At 36.7% G+C, this 23,423-nt stretch overlaps 1 pseudogene across 1 annotated transcript; it reads left to right on the top strand.

The window, feature by feature from the left end:
- Window positions 1-5,395: 5,395 nt before the first annotated feature.
- On the top strand, window positions 5,396-9,474 carry LOC145603075 (uncharacterized; annotated as a pseudogene). Its single transcript, XR_014104681.1, has 3 exons — window positions 5,396-8,432; window positions 8,721-9,098; window positions 9,211-9,474. The product of XR_014104681.1 is annotated as an uncharacterized LOC145603075 (transcript).
- The last annotated feature ends 13,949 nt before the right edge of the window (window positions 9,475-23,423 follow it).

The raw sequence follows: 23,423 nt of genomic DNA, 5'->3' as shown, positions 1-23,423 counted from the left end.
CAGTTCATATTTTTTTGAACTATAATTGATCATGTTCTAAATATTTGTGCACATGTTCTAAACTATTATGCAAATGTTCTAATGTTCATTCATGTTCTTTTGTATTTGGTGTTGTGAATAATGAACAATAAGCCTGTTTTTCTAATGATAATAGTCTTACAAAATTTAAACTCCTCAAGTTGTACCTTCATTCAATCTGTCCCTATAAATCTTACATTAACTCGTATCTTCTCTATGTGAGTTTTTTTAGAATTTACCAACTTGGTTCCTAGTATGTCTTGCATCAGAGAGATAATGATGTGCTACTAATGACAATAGTCTTGACTTCTTAAGCTTTGATTTGAAGGAATTTTGGAGTATATATATAGTTAGAACTAAGAACCATTTCTTTGAGTCTCTAGAGGGCAGTCATATATATGCTAGTAACCTGTTCTCACAAAGCTTGAGTTACTTTGTAAACTATAGTCTGAGAAAGTCGTTAGTTGCATATATATCCTTTCAAGTGATTGCATATAATATTTTTCGGATTTGAATATGTATCAGTTGCATAAGCACCAATTAAGTTCACCACAACTCATTGAGCTCATCGTGTTAAAGCTCCCTCAAATCAGCAGCCCTTCAAAGGATCACCCGAATGGTGTCTTGCTACTGCTATTAGATTTTGCACCTAGCTAAATTCTTCCTTCAAGGCAAAGTATTGCATCACAATATCGCTCAATTTGTTCAAAAACTTCATCATTGTAAAGTGTTATATTCTTGTTCTTACTCGGGTAAACATTTTCTTTAACATCATGCTTCCTCCTCCTTATCTCCTAGTATTATTAGCATAACTCTGATCACCTTTTTCAAATTGAGCATTATGGTTGTCTGGTTGATGTATGGGATGTATGGTCATCTGATTTGGCCGATTCTTGATTTAGTAAAAGTGATACCCATGAATGAAAATTTTGTTATATGGTTGTTTGCTAGGGGCCTTTAAGGTTTACAAAAATTTGGAGATAGCTAAGCTGGATGTATGTGTGATGAGAAGAGAAAAAATATTTAGAACAAAGCAATGGCAGATTTAATACTTTTGTTCTAGAGTTTTTCAATCTATGTTCTAATGTTATCTTACTATGTTCTAAAGTATAAGGTATAAGTTTATGGGTTAAATAAAATTTTAATGTAATTGTAGACACCCATTTGTGTCTCCCTAAAACCAAACCCAGTGATGAATGCCTTTCATGTCAAACCATAATCGAATGAGGTGAAAGTGTGGAAAGTCAAGTGTTGCAGTTTAGTTTTATTAAAATTCTCTTCTCTCTGTTTTTGAAAACAACCTTATTTTATTAAGAATAGTCAATCCAGTGTAGTTTGGTCTATAATAAGGGTCCAATAATAGTGTAATTGGATGGGTCTCGAAAAGACCTTTCCAACGATATATTATAAGCCCAATTCCGATGAATATTGAGGAAGTTATGGCCAAAATACTAAACTGGGCCCAGTTCATCATTTACATACGGCCCAATGATCTAGAGGAGGGCCCAATGTTATTCCTAAAATTATACTCCCTCCGTCCCAAATTACTTGCACGGTTTGACTTTTTGCACTATTCACACATCTCCCTTTGACCATCTTTTTTAACTATTATATGAAAGTCAATGTAATCATGTAAGATGTTGTTGGGTCTATTTTAATGTATAGTTTCTAATATAAACTTTTTGTAACTTATATAAATATATAATAAAAGATATTAACGGTCAAACATGTGCATCGGCAAGCGTGTCCAGTCAAAATGTTGCAAGTAAACTGGGACAGAGGGAGTAACCATTAATTGTAATTTTCTAGAAGTCTATAGAAGGTTCTTTTAAATTCTAATAGAGTTAGGCTTAATGATTATTTTAAGATGGATTTTTATTTAGAATAAAATATTATTATTTTATTATTATATTATTATTTTTAATTATACATTTTTAGCTTCTGTACGGATTTCGTAGAACAAATTTGGTTAAAGATCGGATTCTGCTTGGAAAGCGCGTGAAAGCCAAGCTGTCGCCTCGCGACAGAGTATATTTCTGGCAACAACGTGTAGTTTTATTCCTTATCAAATTCTGTAAATTTCCGGACTATTTTTCTTATATATAGGGTCCTCGACCTCTGTTTTTAATCATCAACTCTCATCAAGGCTTACTTGATTTCCTCTCTCTCTTTCTAAACTATCCCTTTTAAACACAATTCCGCATTCACAAGATTTAGAAACAACTAGCCAAGTTCGAAGTTGCCTTCGCCCTAGACGTGCAAGGTTGATAATTTCTGAGGGTTTGGTCGTTAAGTGTTTAAGAATTCAATTACCCAACGAATCAAGAAGCCAAGGCTTATCTTAACGCCGCCGTCGAAAGGAGTCTCATGAATTGATTCCCAACGGTAAAGGTGAAGTTAAGTTTAGGGTTTTCTCCCTTAATTTAGGTTTGTTCAAGGGGGCGGTCTTCTTGTGTTGGCCTTGACGACAGGTTGTGGTGTTCGATTCTGCCGGTGAGGTGGTTTTTGGATTATCTCTGCTTTCTGTTATCTCTCGTGTTGATGTGTGAGTTTTGTAAGATTTCTTTGCTCTGGTTGTTGATTAGTGTTTATGATTAGCCTAGGTTTATTTATGTCTTTGCTTATTTCACTTGTTTTATTGCGCGTTTTGTTATCCGTGTTCTGGTTCGAGCTTCTAGCTCCTAATAATACTCTTACTCTGTTTGGTTATGAGTCGGAGTTCATAAGGGTGGTTCTAAGTTCGGAGACTTTCGAAGTGGTGGTGTTGTTTTTGGAGTCCGATGGATTGGATTTACCATTTTTAGGGGAAGAATGGTTCAGTATTACCTGGGTTGTTGGGTTGGTCGTCCTTTTAGTTTACTCTTTCGGGTGGGACTATGTTAAGGGGAGCTTTCCCTTTGGTTGGGTGGCTTTTCTCATTAGTAGTTTGAGTGATTCCCTCTATGTTGTTTCTCCGAGGGTGGTGTATTTTGTGCAAGTGAAATACTTTGTCCTTCTCGGGGGTTTTGGTTTGGCTGGCAACTCTTGGTCCAAAACAAGGTTTTGGTAGCAACGTTTTCATTGTCCAGACTCCAAGGTACTTGGTATGATGTAAGGCTACTCTGGTTTAGTTATTCACTTTGTGTTTCCTCTTTTGGTAAGTGGCATACCCAATTTGTGGGTTTGTTAGGGTGTGTTGGCTCAGGATTGAAGCAGCAAGTTTTTCTTTTGGTATGTTTACCTTTAGCTAGGTGTGGTTGGTTGTTTTTAATTTTTTTTTAAGCTCTGATAGGTTGTAATTTGTTATTTATTTAGGAAAAATACACTTTAATAATCCCAACTATTAGCGATTTACCTAGAAAAATCCCAACTAAGAATTATTTTCTAACGGTACCAACTATGCCTCTTATTTTCTTCTAGTAGACCCAACCGGTCAACTACGGGTCAATAACCTGTTGTAACAAGTCATATGCCACGTGTCAACACACGATTGGTCCAAAATAAAAAAAAAATAATTAGAAAATTAAAAAAAACATAAAATAATTATAAAAAGATAGAAAATAAAAAAAACAGAAAATTAATTAAAAAAATCTGAAATTAAAAAAAAAATCAAAAAATAATAAAAAAAACCAGAAAATAACAAAAAAAAAAACAGACACTTAGAAAAATTTCAAAAAATTAATAAAAAATATCAAAAAATTAGAAAAAAAATCAGAAATTATAAAGAAACAAAAAAAACCCAAAACCCACCAGCCACCCCTCCCTCCCCTTTCCCCGCCGGCGGCCAACCCCCTAAACATCCCAAAATGGCCGGCCGACACCCACCTTGCTTGGAAACCATCTAGTCGGCCCAAAATCACCCCCGAAACCACCCCACTCACTATTCCCCGACCCCCATAACCACTATCTCCTCTTCCTCGACCCTCGAAACAACCCCACCTCCTTTACCCCAGCGTCAAAATCGGCCATTTTGGGATGTTTAGGGGGTTGGCCGCCGGCGGGGAAAGGGGAGGGAGGGTGGTTTGGGGGTTACGAGGTGGTGGTAGGGCGGCTGGTAGGGTTTTGGGGTTTTTTCTTTTTTTTTTTTATATAAAAATTTATCCTTTTTTGATTTTTTTAATGAATTTTCTAATTGTATTTTTATTTTCTGATTTTTAAAATTCTAAACTAATCACTTGTTGACGCGTGTCATTTATAAAAAAAAATAAAAAAAAATAACCTTTTCAACAGGTTACCGGTCATTGGGACCGCTGGAAGAAAATAAGAGGCAAAGTTGGTACCGTTAGAAAATAATCCTTAGTTGGGATTATTCTAGGTAAATCGCCAATAGTTGGGATTATTAAAGTGTATTTTTTCATTTATTTATGAGTTCTCTTTGTCAAAAAAAAAAAAAAGAAAAAAAAAAAAAAGAAAGACAAAGACCTTGAAACAAGTGACGTGAATGTGAAGGTGAAGGTGAAGGTGAAGGTGTAGACTTTATGAGTCATTTGTAATTTTATTAAGTCAAGTCAAGCAAAAACCGTTAATATGACGTCTCCCTCAATCTTTATACGTGGTAGTAGGCTTCTCATTTGTCAAATTTGCCAAAGAATAATATTCAATACGAGTATTAGCTGAGATCACAACTCCTACTGTTTAGTCACCTCCAATTAGCGTCGTCAACTCGTCATATTAAGCATATGAAAAATGGGTCATTATCATATTTTGGTTTTCTTAAACTGTGAATGGGATGTGAAAATATACTCGAGATCAAAACTATAGTAGACCCAATGACTAAACATTGATAAGATTTTAAACTAAATATTATTTGAAAATGTCTGCTCACTTTTGCTTCATTTCAAGATTTGTAAATATTTTCTATATTGCTCCATTTGTGATGGAGGAAGCCCCAATTTCTCATAAATTCGTTTTCTTATGGGGGCATTTTCGTGAATAAATCAACAACTTTTTCAATATTGTTTATTTATTCACAAAAATGTCCCCATGAGAAATGATATTCGCTTTATTTTATACTCTCTCACCTTTACAACTTTTCAAAATAATTTCAGAAACACCATTATAAAATGAGTCATTTTCACTCACCTCATTTCTTTGTAACTTGGCAAGTATTGCTATTAGCTGTAAGAATATTTTTAACAAAAAAGAGTATTTGATCATTTTAATAGCTAAAATAAGCATGCTTATAAATAACAGCTACGGAGTACTTGAATAACAATTTCATAAATACGAAGTAAGATTTATACGAAGTAGCTTTTTTAAAAACTAGATATTTACTTGTATTATATTTGACAAGGACATATGCTATGCGTGTAGTAAAGGGTGGGGGGATTTAAAAATTCTATATAATGAGATGGGAATTAAAGCTATAAATCACCTCAAAAACAAAACCTGAAAAAAAAAGAAATGAAAACAAACAAAATGAAGCCATTTCATCCTCTGTTTTTCTTACAACCAATCCTTTCCTTGTTGTTCCTTGTTTTAACAATGCAACAACTTACACCAATTTATTCCCTCGGTAGCACTAATTATCGAGGGAACGAAACTGATTATATGGCATTGTTAGCCATCAAGAGCAAACTTATTGACCGTAGTCCTGACGGTGTTTTGAGCTCATGGAATGACTCTCTTCACCATTGTTTATGGGAGGGTGTCACTTGTGGCCTCAGACATAACAGGGTCGTTGAGTTAAGGCTACCCAGAAAAGGTTTAGGAGGAACCATATCTCCCTTCATTGGAAACTTAAGCTTCCTGAGAATTATTCAATTTACAAATAATAGTTTGCACGGTCAAATTCCCCCTGAGGTTGGTTATTTGTTTAGGCTACAAAATCTTTCTTTAGGTATCAACAATCTACAGGGGGAACTTCCAACGGGATTAGGAGCATTGTCCAATCTCAAACACCTTTGGGTTTACTCTAATAAACTCACTGGATCTCTCTTCCAAATAATTCAAAATCTTACTTCATTGGAAATCCTATATGGCGATGACAATGCTTTTACGGGAAATATTCCTGTTAGCATTTCTAGGATGAGAAACCTTACTTGGTTGAACATCTCATCTAATCAGCTGTCAGGTATAATTCCCCCATCCATTTCAAACCTGTCCTTGCTTGAGGAATTAGACTTGTCTAATAATCAACTACACGGGGAACTTCCGGTGAGATTAGGAGAGTTGTCCAACCTCAAATGGTTATGGGTTGACTCTAATAAACTCTCTGGTATGATTCCCCAATCCATCTTTAACCTTTCCTCTCTTCTATCTTTACACTTGTCTAATAATCAGCTACACGGGGAACTTCCAATGGGATTAGGAGAGTTACCCAACCTCAAATGGTTAGGCCTTAACTCTAACAAACTCTCTGGTAAGATTCCTCCATCTATTTCTAACCTTACCTCTCTTCTAAAATTATTCTTGTATGAGAACCAACTACATGGGAGACTTCCGATGGAATTAGGAGCATTGCCTTGCCTCCAAACTCTTTCTGCTTTCTCGAATAGTTTGACTGGTATGATTCCCCCATCCATCTTCAACCTCTCCTCCCTTCAAGCTATAGATTTAGCGTACAACCAACTACATGGAAGATTTCCGCCGCTTTTTGTTCCACTTCCTCAATTAAAACATATACGTCTTGAGGCTAACCATTTGTCAGAACCATTACCAATATCATTATCAAACCTCACAAGTCTTCAAAATTTTCAGTTGGATGTAAACAACTTCACAGGTAGCATTTCCAATTTTCATTTTAGACACCTCCATAACCTGCCAAAGCTACTTCTTGCTGAAAATAATTTTGATGGTGACATCTCTTTTATTAGTACATTGGTTAATTGTAGCAAATTGGAATATTTAGATTTGGCAAAAAACCAATTCACAGGGTTGCTACCAAGAGTGGTAGTCAATCTTTCCACCACTTTAACATGTTTTGATATTTATCAGAATTTATTAAGTGGGGGATTTCCTAAAGATTTTAGTAATCTCATTAATCTTAGATTATTATTCATGTCAAGAAATGGGCTCACCGGAACCATCCCTCAAGATCTTGGAAAGCTTCAAAAGCTAGAGCAATTATCTCTCGATAACAACATATTGACAGGTGAAATGCCTATTTCAATTGGAAATTTATCGCGTTTGAGCATACTGAACTTAGCCTATAACAATTTGCAAGGCAGAATACCTCCAATCCTTGGCAATTCCAAAAGCCTGTTATATTTGTATCTATCAAATAATAATTTCAATGGATCATTGCCTAAGAATCTCTTTGCAGGATCTGCTAAGTTTATTGAATTAGATTTATCTTATAATAAATTAGAAGGGCTCATACCTGTTGAGATCAGCAAGCAAGTCAATGCGATAGATTTTCGTGTGTCTGGAAATAAATTAATAGGTGAAATTCCAGATGTCTTTAGCAGCCTACTTGAACTTACAATATTGTATATGGGTGATAATATGTTTTGTGGTTCGATTCCTACAACATTTGCCTCTTTGAAAAGTCTTTCATCAGTTGATCTTTCAAAGAACAATCTTTCTGGCATCATTCCTGAATTTTTTTCTACCTTTCCCATGATAAACCTCATAAACCTATCTTACAATAATTTTGAGGGAAGTGTTCCAACTTCAGGATTATTTGCAAATACAAGTGTAATAGTTCTAGATGGCAATAGTCGGCTATGTGGTGGAATTTTGGAGCTGCATCTACCAAGATGTGTGGAGAAAAAAGGGAAGAAAAGAAGAATGTTTCATGCTCACAAGCTGATATTTGTGATAATATGTGCTTTTGTTGGGATATCGGTCATGGCCACATGCATATGGCTCTACCTGAAACGTCGTAACAAAAAAGGAAAATCTACCTCAATCGATGCACTACGGAAGGAGTCATTCTTGAAAGTGTCCTACGAAATGCTGCTCAAAGCAACTAATGGATTTTCTTCGAGTAATCTACTTGGCTCGGGTACTTTTGGGTCTGTGTTTAAAGGGATGCTTGATGGAAAGACGGTTGCCATTAAAGTACTCAACTTGGAACAAAGAGGTGGGTATGGCAGAGTGTGAGGTATTGAGGAATATCCGTCATCGTAATCTGGTTGGGATACTAACAGCATGCTCAAGTATGGATTTCCAGAGAAATGATTTCAAAGCTCTTGTTTACGAGTTCATGCCCAATGGAAGTGTTGAGAGATGGTTACACGAAGATGGAAATATGAGCCTTCTCCAAAGGTTGGATATAGCCATTGATGTGGCACATGCAATAAATTATCTTCATTATGAGTGTGGAAGCCAGATTGTGCACTGTGATCTAAAACCGAGCAACATATTGCTTGACGATGACATGGTCGCCCGTGTAGCAGATTTTGGATTAGCAAAGGTTCTTGATCTTCCCATGCATCCAAATCAAAGCAGTTCAATTGGCATTAGGGGAACTGTTGGCTATGCTGCTCCAGGTAATTAATATTAAGATGTCACAATTTTTTTTTTTTTTTATGGACAATCTTCCATTAAATGGTAATTGAATCACTTAATTGTCATGCATGTGATTTATTATAGTAATGATTTTTATAATTTATGTATAAAATATTTATTAAATAGAATTTCTACAAAATATTTGGGGACATTAAATATAATATGAATATATTATTATAGACATACATAGGTAGGAAACATAATATTCTTTTGCATTCATATATGGTTGTAATTTGTAAACTATTTGATGGAATTTATTTGTCTTAAAGAGTATGGCTTGGGGAATGAAGCATCTCTTGAGGCTGATCTCTACAGCTACGGAATTCTACTCCTTGAGTTAATGACAAGAAAGAGACCCATCAACTATATGTTTAATGATGACTTTAACCTCCATATGTACGCAAAGGCAGCATTACCAGACCAAGTGTTGCAGATTGTTGACTCAACACTTTTGGAGGAAGAAAGTGATGAATCAGATGAAACAAGACCACGAACTCAAGTGATACTTCAAAAACGAGAGGAGTGCATGGTGTTTGTCATTAAGATTGGAGTTGCTTGCTCAAGTCAATATCCACATGATCGAATGAAGATAAGGGAAGCTATAAGCGAGCTATATCATGCAAGAAACATCCTTTGCAAACCAAGAGGTACACTAATATAAAACTTGTCCAGTCAACTATTTTTCATGTCATTCAACTAATTATAAAACTTGTCCGATCAACTAGTAGTATTGATGGTAATGTTAGTGCCTAATTGCAGGGGCAACTTATTGAGCATTACACGAGATGATTGGCCTCGCCGTCCTAAATTCATACCAAGCCAAAGAAGCTAGCATCTTGTTACTCTAGATGTGTCCTGCGCATGATTATACGGAGTAAAAGAAATGATACATTTCAGTATGAGCACAAATAAAAGTAGTTAATTTCATTTTATTTCCTGTATTATATCATAAGTGCATCTTAAGTATTGTGAGTAACTACTGTTCTTTTCTTAATAGTATAACCAAATCACGTTCCACGTCCATGATAATGTCTATGCAGTTGTTGAATTAGAAATTTCAAAGTAATTGTTTTATTTACATTTTATTGTCCTTAATTTTCAACACTACAAAACATAAAGTTAACTTTATTTTTGGGGGAAGGCAAAGTAATTGATAATGACCTTAAAATTGAAAAGTATTTCATATTTGATATTTCCATATAAACCACCCATTAATAATCTGTATAAAAGTTATAATTCATACTTTCAATTGAAAAGTACATAAGATAAAGATTGACACTAAGCGACCTGCTGGACTATTCAATTGGTATGTAAAGGTTGTCTCCCTTAAATCTTGAAGGATTCTCATCTTCACAATTCTCCAAAGACTATTGAATAATCTTGCACGAAGTAAACAACTAGTCTCACACTCTCACCATGTTAGACACGGTAGAAATAAATAAACAAAAGCTATAATTTAAATCAAGTCTTTACGCATTGTGAATTTTCAGTAAGTTACTTGGTTTTCGTTACATCTTATACAAACTATAATGAATCCTAAAAGGATGCTATAACTCAACACAAAACAAAACCTACAAAAAAAAAAAAAAAAAAAAAAAAAAAAAAAAAACACCAAAAAAACAAAAACAAAATTTTAAAAATAATAATAAATCAAATAAAATGAAGCCAAGCCATCCCAAGTCTTTCATATATACAATTACAAGCCGTCCTTTCCCTATTAATTGTTGTAATTGTAATTAGAGCTGTCAATTCGGGTAAATGGGTCGGGTTTGAGTCGGGCTTGTGTGGGTCGGGTCATCTCGGGTCGGGTCAATACGGGTTAATGTCAAGACCTATGTGGGTCGGGTTTGGGTTGGGTCATACTTGAGTCGGGTCACGTCGGGTCATACATCTTTTCGGGTCGGGTTTAGGTCGGGTCAATAAAAGGTCGGGTTACATTCGGGTCGGGTGAAAAACAAGTCGGGTTAAATTCGGGTTTTTACGGGTTTAAATGAGTTAGGGTCATGTTCGGATTCGAGTCGGGTTCGGTTCAAGTCAATTATTTTCGGGTTATAATCAGGTCGGGTTATTATCGGGTTTGAGTCGGGTTCAGTTCAAGTCAATAATTTGCGAGTCATTATCAAGTTGGGTCATTCTCGGGTTCGGTTCAAGTCAAAAACTTGCGGGTTATAATCGGGTCATTTCCAAGTAGGGTCATTCTTGGGTTCAAGTCGGGTTTAGTTAATGATTTGCGGCTTACAATCAAGTTGGGTCATTTAAACTTGTCTGGTCATTCTCGAGTTCAAATTGCCAATTCAATAATTTGCAGGTTATAATCACGTCGGGTCATTTCCAAGTCGGTCTCGGGTGTGGTTCAAGTCAAAAATTTTAATTCCCTTAAAAAAAATAATAATAATAATAATAATAAAAAAGATAAGTCAAGTAAGATGAGAAAGACTTGCTATTGTCTAGGTCCCGTGTATTTTTTATTTTTTTGTTTCTTTTTTTTTTTTTTTTGGTTATCCAGTTCAATTTTTCTTTGACGAGGATTATGTAAGAGATAAGTCAAGTAAGATGAGAAAGGCCACTTTTGTTTTATAATTGGAATCCATGTTAATAAATTGAAAAAAAAAGCCTGAAACTCAATAGTCAATACGGAGTACTCTTTTTATCCTAAAATTCGGGTTAGTAATAGGTCGAGTTTAAATTCGGGTCGGGTCAATAACAAGCCGGGTTGAATTTGGGTAGGGTCAATAACAAGTCGGGTTTATTTCGGGTCGGGTTTAAAATCGAGTCGGGTTAGGAACGGGTCGAGTTAAACTCGGGTCGGGTTAGTGACAGGTCGGGTTGAATTCGGGTTTTGACGGGTTAAATCGGGTTTGGGTCATTCTCGGGTTTGAGTTGGGTTCGGTTCAGGTCAATAATTTACGGGTCACATTCGGGTCGGGTCCTCTCTAGGTCGGTTTATGGTCGGGTTCGGGTCTCAAATACTCGGGTTTAGGGTTGGTTTCAGGTCGGGTTAGGTCGGGTTCGGGTCACCATTTTATTCGGGTTCAGACGGGTTAGGGTTAGGGTCGGTATTTCGGGTCGGGTCAACTTTTGACAGCTCTATTTGGAATGCAACATCATAGAGCGAGTCTCCAATGCCCTTTGTAATTAGGATGTTGGGTTTCCAAGATGATGGGTGACATCAATTATTGTTCACTTGTAAAAGTATAAATATTTTTTCTGGATCTAGTTCATACGGAGTAATTAATTTTAATCCAAGAATTATATCACAACCTTACCAAATCGATTTCAATTCAAAATAGGACACATAAATCCATACTACAACCAAATAATATAAAACTGATTGTCCAATCAACTAGTATTATTTATGGTAATGTACTAATGTTAGTGCCTAATTGCAGGGGGAACTTATTGAGCATTACACGAGATGATTGGCCTGGCAGTCTTAAATCCATAGCAAGCCAAAGAAGCTAGCATGTTGCTACGCTAGAGGTGTCATGCGCATGATTATAAAAGAAATGATATATTTTATTATGAGCTCAAATAAAATAGTTAATATCTTTTTTTTTTTTTTTCCTGTAGCTATTATATCATACATGCATCCAAGTATTGTAAGTACTGTTTTTTCTTAACAGTATAATCAATTCATGTTCCATGATTATGTCTATGCAATAGTTGAATTAGAAATTTCAAACTAATTGTTCTTTTATTGTCCTTAATTTTTGGCACTACAAAACAGACTTAACCTCATTATTGATAATGACCTTAAAGTTCAAAAGTATACATAAAAAATAATAATTAAAAAAAAAAAAAGACCTTGACACCAAGTGACCTGCTGGACTATTCAAGCCGTATGTAAAGGTTGTCTCCCTCAAATCTTTAAGGATTCTCATTAGTAGTCATCACAATTCACCAAAGACTATTGAATAAGTTTGCACGAAGTATAAGCTCGCCAGTATTGAATAATTTTGTACGAAGTATAAGCTCGCCATGATGGACACAGTAGAAATAAAAAAATAATAATAAATAAATAAATAAATAAAAAAGAAAAAAGTTTGCCGTGTTAGACAGTGTACCATTTTCAAAATCTTTGTGAACTTACAATAAGTTATTGGATTATCGTTATATCTTACACGAACTATATAATGAAATGGAAAAGGATGGCTATAATTCAACACAAAACAAAACCAGCAAATACTTCTAAAACAAACAAAAAATAAAAAAAATCATACAAATAGAAGCCAAGCCATCCCAACTCCCAAGTCTTTCATATGTACAATCACAAGCAATCCTATCCCTATTGTTTGTATATGGAATGCAGCATCTTAGAGTCGCCAATGCCCTTTGTAACGAACCAAGATTTCTGATATATTGGGTCACCATCAATTATTGATCACTTGTGAAAGTATAAAACAAACAAATATTTTTCAAATCTAGTTCATAATTAATTTTAATCCAATTGTAATATGTAAAAAATTATATTACAACCAAATCGATTTCAATCTAAAAATAGGTCACAAAAACCCTTACTACAACCAAATACTTCCTCCGTTCTTTTTTACTTGACATGCTTTAACTTTTACACTATTCAACACCCCTTCTTTGATCGTATTTTGTGAACATTATGTAAGGAAGAACATATTTATGCGAGATCACTACCACAAAAAGGGGAATACAGAATGCCTAAAACAAGCAATATAGAACGCCTCACAGGCGTTCTTCTGAGGGAGTGCCCTATAAAGTCTATAGAGCGCCTAACATAACACCATACAGAACGCCTATCTAAGTTAGGCGCTTCTTATTCTAGGTAGAAAGTAAATAAAATACAAAGAAAACAGAGCTATCATGTTAGGATAGGCGATCTATAACTATATACAAAGAGAACGCCTATCATAGATAGGCGCTTTCTTTTCCTGTTATTTTTATAAAAAAAATATTATTATTTCTATTATTTATCATATAATAATAATAATAATAATAATAATAATAATAATAATAATAATGGGATCGTGGTCGCGATGTCTGTGTTGATTTGACAGGGTCTTCTCCTTTGACACGGTCAGGGCTATCTGACTTCATTCCTGGGCGGGTTGTGGCTGATGCATCTCATCGGAAGCGGGTCAAGTATGAAGCTCGATGTCAGGCGATTGGATATGGTTTCATTCCCTTCTCCTTTTCTTCGCTTGGGGAATTAGAGAAAGAGGCTGTTGCGTTACTGAAGCGGATTCAGAGGTTCTCGACGACGCAAGACATTGGGGCTCGTGCTGCAGCTCATATTTTCACTAGGGTAGGATTTGAAATAGCTAGAGGAGTGGGGCCCATATTGTATCTCGGCTTCCCACTAATTTATTGTAGGTTTTATGACTTTTGTTTTTGAGATATAATAATAATAATAATAATAATAATAATAATAATAATAATAATAATAATAATAATTCGTACCTAAGAAATAAAATACCAAAAACATACCACTTTATTTAAAAAAAAAAATTAAAATACAAGTATTCAATACATGAAGTAATCAAATTATGAGGAAAAAAAATTTACATGTACAATATCTCTAATACAACTACTCCATAAGTAATTGTAATTGATTATCTTTTTGACAACGATTGCGGAATTAGAAGAGAAAATTAATCCCGATGGTGTCAAGCCTGTAGTTTTCCAGCAAATTCCCACTCCAATATCTGTAAAAACATGCAACTACAAAAGATAAGACCAACTAACAAGCCTCGAAATGACCTCAATCATCCAAACACCCACTTAAACTAATCAGAGCAACCGCAACAAACACCCACAACTGCACAAAATCGAAACAAATAGCACCAAACAGAAACTTCAAATTTATAGTAATTTCAAAATGAAAATAAAAAAAATTAGATCTAATATAATTGAAAAATAAAATACAAATCTAGAGTTGAAAAACAGAAATTACTCAAATCAGACAAGTAAAAAAAAATAAATAAATAACTTGTTCATACAGTACTTCGTATAAATTGTTTTATAGAAATTTAAGACAATAGCAAAGAACTTTATTAGAACTAACATTGCCATATTAGATGTATTAGGTGAAATCAGACAATACCTAACTTCATTAGAGAAGAAAAAAATATCATAATAAAACCCAAAATACACCTCCAATTTGACTAAAAATTAGAGCATTGCCGATAAATTCCATTATTAACCGACTCGAAATATATACCAAAGAAGTGTATACTATACATCATTTGAACAGTTAAGTTATAAAACCCACAAAACAATTCGTGAACTTTTTACCTTATAATCGAAAATTGACAATAACGAAAGCCTCGAATTCCATTATATGAAATTAATTTGAAAAAGAAAGGAAAATTTGTTAATTACTACCTTAAAAAAGGGGTCTTTGTGAATTACTATCCGCAAAAAAAAAAAAAAAAAAATTGTTAATTACTACTCTAAAACTGATTAATTTTAGCAACTACTACCTTTTTTACTAATCAGCATACTTAAGCTCTTAATGATATTATTATTCATCTAATTACTAATTAGTAGCTCTTAAACCTTAATTAATTAGGTAAACCCTAGCACCACCTTCCCACCACCATTGCACCACCTCCGGCAGCCCCCCTTTGGCCCTTTAACACATCCGATAGCTCCTCCACCATGAAACCCACTCCCCGCACTCAATCCCCCACCACGAAACCCACCCTCCTTTTCCCCCACCACAAGATCCACCCTATTCTTGTTCCCCCCACCACGATTACCACCTCGATTATGTTTCCCCAACACACAATTCCCACCCCCTTTTACGATACCCCCATCCCTACTCGCGGCGGCCCTGACCCCCTACCCCTCGCCGGAAATCCTTGCTCAACCATCCCTAATCTTCCTATATCCCCTTCCCCCCTAATCACCACCCTAGGGTTTCAATTTTAGGGTTTTAATTTTGGAACATTAGGGTGGTGATTAAAGGGGGGAAGGGGGTGGAGGAGGCTTAGGGAGGGCTTAATAGAGTTCTCTAGCAAGGGGGAAGGGGCTAGGGTGGCAAGTGGGTGGGGAGGAGGGAATTTTTCGAGGGTTGGAGGGATTGTTGGGGGGTTTAGAGGTGGTGCAATGGGTGGTTTAGAGGTGGGGTGGATTCCGGGGCGAGGGTAGGCTGCCGGAGATGGTGGGGATAAAGTAAGGGGGCTGCCGGAGGTGGTTTAGTGGTGGTTTAGAGGTGGTGTTAGGGTTTATTTAATTAATCATGCCTTAAAAGTAACTAATTATAAATTAACCGGATAATGATATCATTAGTAGATTAAATCACCTAATTAGGGGCTGATTAGGGAAAAGGGTAGCAATCTATACAATTCATCAGTTTTAGGGTAGTAATTAACAACTTTTTTTTTACGGGTAGTAATTCACAAAGACCCCTTTTTTAAGGTAGTAATTAACAAATTTTCCAAAAAGAAAATTCGACTTTGAAGTTGAAAGAAGAGCAAGATTTGTAGATAATCTGTTGTTATTTTTTGCCTATTTGATGGGTATGTCAACTTCATTCGCAGGTTTGCTAGAGCTTCAAAATTGGTAGTAGAAGGAGAGAAGGAGAAAAACTAGATTGAGGCATGAAATTATCAGAGAGAGGAAATGGGTTAGAGAAGGGGATGAAGGGAGAGAAGAGGAAATAACTAAAATCAGAGGGAGGGAAATGACGGCTTGAGGCCTTGAGGGGAAGGAGTTAGGGTTTGAGTGGTATATGCCGATTATTTTTTTTCAATTACAATACTTATAGAACAGTTACCTAAAAGAGGCGCTCTATATTTTTTAGTGTAAATTTGAATTTATCATATAGAACTGTTAACTTAAATAGGCGCTCTATAGGTTTTAACATACAAAGCGCCTATCTTACATAGGCGATCTGTATAATTCTAGAGATCACCTGTGCAACTTGACCGATGTGTATTATGTGTTACTTATTCCCTATTTTGTGGTAGTGGATTTTCGAATTCATCTCAATAAGTACTATCATAATATATAACTTTGATAATTTTTACTTATGGAGAATTAAAATTATTGATCGTTAAAATTTTGCATCGACAAACGTGATAAAAGAAATAGATCAGGTAAAAATGAACAGAGGAAGTAATACTTTTTTTAAAAAAAATCCATCTTACAAACGGAAAATACTACAAATAACATGTTACAATCTAATTTTATTTAAAATGTTAAAATGGGATACACAAATATAAATATGTAGTATATAAATAGAACAAAAAAAATAACAAAAACAAAAATGAAATAACTTCAATTTAATTTAACCAGTGTCTTTAAATATAAAAAGAAAGTAGTGTTAAACTCTTTGTTTTTTTTTTAATCGAACTTCTACTTTTTTTGTTTTTTTGGGCGGGTGATATATAGAAGGATAATATTGAAATATTATCTATATTCTTGTTAATAGTAGATATGTTAGTCTTCCTTATTATTAGCTATAGGATTATTATTCCTTGTATTTATCTTAGCTTTCTATTGTGATAGAGTTAGCCTTAGATTTTTGTTATTATCTTTTCTAGTGTATAGACCTACGTACTAGGCTTTGTACCTACTCTTGATTCCTATTTAAAGGAACTCAAAGTTAATAGAAGTTTATCAATTCTTCTAAACGTTTACATGGTATCAGAGCTATAGATCCTAATATTTTTTTCTCCTTCTCTATTCTCAAATGGCTAACAATCAACTCAACAATACTACTGACCCCTCTAAGCCTTTCACTCTTCTTCATCTTCCCAACACTATCAAACTCACTTCGCAAAATTACATTGCATGGAAAACACAACTAGAAGCCCAACTATTGGGTCATGACTTGTTCAAGTACGTAGATGGTTCTTTCCCACAACCACCTACCTCCATCACCGTTGAGGGCAAATCTGTTGTCAATCCTGATGCCCTGACTTGGTTCCGTCAAGATAGGCTTGTCTTTGGAGCTCTTGTGGGCACGCTCTCACAAGATCTCGTACCCCTTGTCTCTCACTCTAATCATGCTCAACAAGCCTGGACTATTCTTAAATCCACGTTTGCCAATACCTCTCGTGGCCACCTGAAACAAATCAAAGATCGCTTGGCTAACACCACCAAGGGATCTCTCTCCATTTCTCAATACATGCAAGCAATCAAGGTCTGCACTGACCGTCTTGCGGCAATGGGCAAGCCGATGGATACTGAAGATATTGTGGACAAGATCCTTCAAGGTCTTGATTATGAAGCATATAAACCGGTCATCGATGCTGTGAATGCTCGGGATACGGTTATATCATTTGAAGAGCTCTATGACAAACTAATTACAAGGGAGATTGTTGCAGACAAGCAATCTATGTTACCTGCTACTGCCATGGCTATGCACTACAAGGGCACTCATCCCAAGCACGGTGGGTCTAGTCCTTCCAATGGCTTGCTTCCAACACCGAGACAGACTACCTCGGCTCGTCCATCCAAGCCGTTCTTAGGCAAGTGCCAATGGTGTCGAGCAACGGGGCATGCCTTGAATCAATGCTCTGTCTTCAAGGCTTCTTTCCCCTCCATTATAGTTCCCGACCCCATTCAAGCTCGGGCTATTCAACATGGTCACTTACAACCAGCCGCCCCACAAGCAAACATGGCCACAGCAAGTTCTCTCTCCGATCATGGTTGGCTCCTTGATAGTGGGGCATCACATCATGTGACCAATGACCTCAACAATCTCTCTCTCCATGCTCCTTATGATGGCACTGAGGAACTCATAATTGGAGATGGCTCATCTCTTCCTATCTCTAACACTGGTTCATTCTCCCTCTCTACTCCCTCTTATACTTTTAAATTTTCAAATGTCTTACATGTCCCTAATATCTCTCGTAACATTCTATCTATTTCTCAATTTTGTCAAGAAAATAACACATCCATTGAGTTCTTACCTTCTTTTTTTCGTGTTAAGGAGCGTTCGAGGGGAACAACAATACTTCAGGGTCCAACTAAGGCGGGGGTGTATGAGTGGAGTCCCAGTCCTCGTGTCTTCACAAGTCTCAAATTGCCCATTCACGATTGGCACCATCGGCTTGGGCATCCTTCAAATTCAGTTCTTAAATTTTTAAGCACTAGTTTTTCCCTTTCCATTTCTGATTTTCCTATGTCATTGTGTAATTCCTGCAATATTAATAAAAGTCATAAGTTACCTTTTTCAACTTCTACTCTTACTTCCAGTGCACCCCTTGAACTTATTTTTTCTGATGTATGGACCTCTCCGGTTCACTCTCATGACAATTATAAGTACTACATCATTTTTGTAGATCACTTTACTAGATATACATGGCTTTATCCTCTTAAGAAAAAATCAGATTCATTAGAAATATTTATTCGATTTCGTGGGATAGTGGAAAAATATTTTAAGAGGCACATAATACAAGTCTTTTCAGATAATGGGGGGGAATATGATAAACTACATCCATATCTAGTGTCTAATGGCATTTCACATCTCACATCTCCACACACTCCTGAACACAATGGCTTTGCCGAGAGACGACATAAACATATTGTAGAAACTGCTCTAGCCCTTCTATCTCATGCCAATCTTCCCTTGGAATATTGGACTCATGCCGTGGCCACAGCCACCTATCTTATAAACCGAATGCCTACTCCTACTCTTCACAATGACTCTCCCTACCTTCGATTGTTTGGTGCTCATCCAAACTATCACAAGCTAAAGAATTTTGGATGCTTGTGTTATCCTTGGTTACGACCGTATGCAACACATAAACTTGATAATCGTTCTTTACCTTGCATATTTATTGGGTATTCTCCATCTCAAAGTGCTTATTATTGCCTCCATCTTCCTACAAACCGAATTTATACGTCTCGACACGTAAAATTTGTGGAAACTATTTTTCCATATACTGACATGAGCTCTACACCACCTCTGCCATCTCCACATATCTTAGAACAATGGTGTCATTTGAATATACCAGTGTTTGAACCTCCACCCACTATCCTTGAGGAACCACCTATGACATCACCAATAATCCATGTTAATCCTCCATTACCTACAACAATTACTCCACCGACCCCACCACCCTCTCCCCCACCACCAAGAACAATTGTAACTAGATTGCAAAATAATATTGTTAAACCCAATCCCAAATATGCTAATCATGCTACTGTTCACACTCCTCCTACCCCTCCTAGTGAGCCTAGAAATATCACACAAGCTCTCAAAGATCCTCAATGGCGTCAAGCCATGACAGATGAACATGCTGCCCTCTTACGCAACAACACGTGGGAACTTGTTCCTGCTCACACCTCTCAAAATATTGTGGGATGCAAGTGGGTATACCGCATCAAATATAAACCAGACCACACCATTGAGAGATACAAAGCCCGTTTAGTGGCTAAGGGGTTTCATCAAAGGCCAGGGATTGATTACTCCGAAACATTTAGTCCGGTTATAAAGCCAACCACGGTGCGCCTCATGCTCTCTTTAGCCGTCACAAATGGTTGGTCAATCCGGCAAATGGATATTAATAATGCTTTCCTCCAAGGACATCTCATTGAGGATGTTTATATGGCACAACCCCCGGGCTTCATTGATAAAGATCAACCCAACCATGTTTGCAAGCTCAAGAAAGCTATTTATGGTCTTAAACAAGCACCTAGAGCTTGGTACCAAGAGCTACGAAACTATTTGCTATCCTATGGGTTTCGTAACTCGGTGTCCGATACATCTCTATTCATATATAATCACAACAACACTACCTTCTATCTCCTTGTGTATGTTGATGACATTATTGTTATGGGTCCATCTTCTTCCGCACTTCAAGGATTTATCACCTCATTTGCTGCACGGTTCTCACTCAAAGACTTGGGTCAATTGTCTTACTTTCTTGGAGTGGAGGTCATGCCTCACTCTAAAGGCTTGTTTCTAAGTCAAAAGAAGTATATACATGATATACTTGACCGAGCAAAAATGTCGGATGCCAAATCAGTACCTACTCCTATGGTTACTCACCCACCACTATCTATTCATGATGGCACACCATTGGAGAATCCAACAGAGTATAGGGCTCTAGTTGGAAGCCTTCAATACCTTTCTCTCACACGTCCGGATGTAGCATTTGCGGTTAATCGTCTTTCTCAATACATGCATTGTCCTATGGACACTCACTATGCAGCCTTGAAGAGGCTACTTCGATACTTACATGGCACTTCCCATCATGGCTTGATAATACATCGTGACTCTCATCATCATCTTCATGCATATTGTGACGCCGATTGGGCAGGTGATCGAGACTCTTACGTTTCAACAACTGGCTATGTTGTTTACCTTGGTCGAAACCCGCTCTCATGGAGCTCTAAAAAGCAAAAGAGCTTAGCATGCTCCTCCACAGAAGCTGAGTTCAGAGCAGTAGCTTCCACCACTACTGAACTATTATGGCTAAGGTCCCTCCTTCAAGAATTAAAAGTTGTCATCCGCAATGTCCCAAGTATATATTGTGACAACTTAGGTGCCACACACTACTCTGCAAACCCGGTCTTCCATTCTCGGATGAAACACTTGGCTTTAGCTTTTCATTTTGTTAGAGAAGAAGTACAACGAGGGACACTCCGTGTACAACACATTTCGGGCAATGATCAGCTTGCGGATGCTCTTACTAAGCCACTTGCAAGAACACGCTTCACTGACTTATTCACCAAGATTGGTCTTGCTCAAAGGCCGTCCAACTTGCGGGGGCGTATAGAAGGATAATATTGAAATATTATCTATATTCTTGTTAATAGTAGATATGTTAGTCTTCCTTATTATTAGCTATAGGATTATTATTCCTTGTATTTATCTTAGCTTTCTATTGTGATAGAGTTAGCCTTAGATTTTTGTTATTATCTTTTCTAGTGTATAGACCTACGTACTAGGCTTTGTACCTACTCTTGATTCCTATTTAAAGGAACTCAAAGTTAATAGAAGTTTATCAATTCTTCTAAACGTTTACATGATACACGTGCACCAATGTATACCTACATAGTTCCGCCACTGTTTGTAACGAAACAGATTATATGGCGTTGATAAAATTGACCATCAGGAGTAACCTTATCGATCATAATCAGTTCGGTAATTCCCACCAACATTTCCGATGTAGCTAATATTTCGTGTTGCATTAGCCTACAAGCTTGGGTTGCGTTAGCCTACAAGTTCTTTATGATTTTATATAGATTAGGATCATTCTCTAATCTCAAACAATTGTCTAATAACTATCTTTCAGAATCAAGTTCTTTGGAGGAGCATGATCCAAACCACTGTGATGAAAATGCAAAATCGAAAGAAAATCTGAAACAGAGGTTTTGCATCTTACAGTTTCTAGTTTTCTACACCTAATGTACCTTGTCACTTTTAAACAAATGTGTATTATGATGAAATATAGTGACTTGATAATAATCCTTAATTTTCCACACTACAAAACACATAGTCTACTACATTTAAGGCAGGCAAAATTGATAATGACCTTAAATTTATTCCATATATGATATTTCCGCATCAATGCACTCAAGTGACCTTGACACAAATAGAGACAAAGACCTTGACTCAAGTGACTAGAAGATGAAGGCATAGACTTAGCTTGATTATTCATAATGACGAACATCGCCTGCAGAATAAACACCAAGCCCTCCAAACGCAAATGGTAAGGTGGCAAGCCGCCACTGCTAATCCAGGCCTCGAAACAGTAACAATACGCTCCAAGGAAGATCGAAGAGCTCCATCAAAAGTACGCTGAGCCGACTTATTATTATTATTATTATTGTTGTTGTTGTTGTTGTTGTTGTTGTTGTTATTGTTGTTATTATTATTATTATTATTATTTAAATATCAGAAAATCTACAAAGTCAATCAATTTACAGGAAATTGGTGGGAAGCCGAGATACAATCTGGGCCCCCACCCCTCTAGCTATAGCAAACCCGATCCTGCTGAAAATGTGAGCAGCTGCACGAGCACCAATATCCCGAGTCTTAGCGAACGCCTGTATCCGCTTCAGCAACGCAATTACTAGCATCCTTTTCTAATTCCCACAACGAAGAAAAAGGAGAAAGGTTGAAAACCATAGCCAATAGCCCTGCAACGCGCCCCATACTTGTTCCGCTTCCATTGAGCCGCTGCCAACACAAAACGACCAGGAACGAAGTCTGACAACCCTGATTGTGTCAAAGATGAAGACCCCGTCAAGTCAACACATACATCATGGCCTCTATCCCATGAATAAAGCAGCACATCTGCTGGTCGTATTATTATTATTATTATTATTATTATTATTATTTATTTTATTTTTTTATTATAAAAATATCATTAAACCTACAAATTCAATCAATTTACAAGAAATTGGTGGGGAGCCGAGATACAATCTGGCCCCCCACCCCTCTAGCTATAGCAAAGCTGATCCTATTGAAGATGTTATCAGCTGCACGTGCACCAATATCCTGAGTCTTAGCGAACGCCTGAACCCGTTTCAGCAATGCAATAGCATCTTTCTCTAATTCCCCCAACGAAGAAAAGGAGAAAGGAAGAAAACCATAGCCAATAGCCCTGCAACGCGCCCCATACTTGTCTCGCTTCTGCTGAGCCGCCGCCGACACATCACAGCCAGGAACAAAGTCAGACAACTGTAGGATATTATAGGTACTAAATGCGGAAATAACATGAATCATATTCACATAGCACCAAACCAAGGATCTCCTGCATAACACATAAAGAAGTAAGAATTATATATACCTTTGAAGCGTGATTCCACGGTGATCGAGCAAGAACAATAGGGGAGATAAAGAACCTCAAACGTGATTCCTCTACTTGGTCCACGGGCACAGATTAAGACCTCCACTAATGCTAGTTAGTCGCGAAAGAACCCTTCTATCGACCTTCTACGAAGATGAACGAACGATCAACTAGCCAAGAACCACCGCGCAACACCACGTAGGCCACTAGGGGTGGCCGGCCGTGGGTGAGAGGGGAGAGAGAGAG

The sequence above is a fragment of the Chenopodium album genome, chromosome 21 (genome assembly GCF_948465745.1).
Source record: "Chenopodium album chromosome 21, dcCheAlbu1.1, whole genome shotgun sequence".
Classification (NCBI taxonomy): domain Eukaryota; kingdom Viridiplantae; phylum Streptophyta; class Magnoliopsida; order Caryophyllales; family Amaranthaceae; genus Chenopodium; species Chenopodium album.
Note: the sequence above shows the minus strand (reverse complement) of the source record. Positions and strands in the feature narration are given on the sequence as shown.